The sequence below is a fragment of the Priapulus caudatus genome, unplaced genomic scaffold, assembly GCF_000485595.1.
Source record: "Priapulus caudatus unplaced genomic scaffold, Priapulus_caudatus-5.0.1 Scaffold62, whole genome shotgun sequence".
NCBI classification, from domain to species: domain Eukaryota; kingdom Metazoa; phylum Priapulida; class Priapulimorpha; order Priapulimorphida; family Priapulidae; genus Priapulus; species Priapulus caudatus.
In genome coordinates this window covers 463,319-465,113 of record NW_014577123.1, presented here as the reverse complement: position 1 = coordinate 465,113, position 1,795 = coordinate 463,319, and positions in this window count along the sequence as shown.

Here is a 1,795-nt window from a genome sequence, read left to right as displayed (position 1 = left end):
GAGAGAGAGAGAGAGAGAGAGAGAGAGAGAGAGAGAGAGAGAGAGAGAGAAATGCTGAGCTTGATGTACCGCACATGAAAGACAACGCACGTATAATTTCTGATTATGTGCCGCTCTCTGAGGTTATACCATAAACCTACATCTACGTACATCTATACAAGAAATACGCACGCGCATGTGTGTGTGTGTGCGTGCGTGCGTGCGCGTGCGTGTGTGTGTGCTTGCGTGTGTGCGTGTGTGCGTATGTAAAAACACGTGATTGTATATATCTATGTATGTACATGTATTTGTTTACATAAGTATTTTAGACGGCAACTATCAATAGTAAATTGACGCTGCGTTCAGCAAAACTGCGTCGCACTAGAAATTACGTTGCAATCGGCACCGAAACCGGAACCGGAACTTCGCTTGTTACAAGTTCTCTCTCTAACGCCACGTACGAGTGTGGTTCCCCATGGGCTTCCTCACTGATCTGTAAATAACCAGAGCATATAAATCAGATTTTTATGTTGATTTATATGCTCTGATATAACGTACGTTATATATTCAGTGGGTTCTCTCTCTGGTTCCCTCTACACTGCCCTGGGCAACTAACACGCTAGCGCCACCTAGTAGCCACTTCTATGTTCTATCAGAAATTGTTCGACAATGTTCGGAGCTCACTCTTTCTAAGAAAACTAGGAGTTTTCCTATCCTATTATATATATATAATATAATATATAAATTTATTTATATATATATAAATAAATAAATAAATAAATAAATATATATATATATATATATATATATATACATATATATATTCACCTTTGACAAATATACGCATTTCCTGGCCCCTTAATACGATTACCTTAATTACTGCCTACCTTTATTTAAAAAAATTATAAGAACACCTTGGTTATACCATGCATGGTAAAACTCACTTGATAGCATTTTAACATAATTTTTCGGATGGGAATTAAGTACGGTATCCCGTTGTCAATTTTCTAGGTGGCGGCTTTGAAACCAAAAAACGCCCCGTACGTTATCTTTTGCGTAAATCGCGAATTAAAAAACTTTCTCCGCATCCCGCACGCATTTTCTACAATAAACACTGTTTTCCCCGGTATGGAAGTTCCCTCCGCCCTCATACGAGTATTCAGGTGTAGGCCTTCGGGGCAACGCAAGGTGGGGTAGGGTGGGGGTTATAAACACCAGCAACGAAAGGTTATATGGCAGCAGCTCGTTTTAGTAATTAATTTTCAGACGAAAAATCTGTTGTTTCTAATGACCACAAAGTTAAGCACAGAAAGTTCAGGGGAAAAACAAGTAAAAAGGTGGAATTGAAATGATGTTAATTGACTGCCTCATATCCCTTTATCGCAATAGTGGTGGCATCTTGAGATAATCAAGAGCTAATAAACACCTTACTAGGGAGGGAGAGCGAGAGAGATAGAGAGAGAGAGAGAGAGAGAGAGAGAGAGAGAGAGAGAGAGAGAGAGAGAGAGAGAGAGAGAAGAGAGAGAGAGAGAGAGAGAGAGAGAGAGAGAGAGAGAGAGAGAGAGAGAGAGAGAGAGAGAAGAGAGAGAGAGAGAGAGAGAGAGAGAGAGAGAGAGAGTGAGAGAGAGAGAGAGAGAGAGAGAAGAGAGAGAGAGAGAGAGAGAGAGAGAGAGAGTGAGAGAGAGAGAGAGAGAGAGAGAGAGAGAAGAGAGAGAGAGAGAGAGAGAGAGAGAGAGAGAGAGAGAGAGAGAGAGAGAGAGAGAGAGAGAAGAGAGAGAGAGAGAGAGAGAGAGAGAGAGAGAGAGAGAGAGAGAGA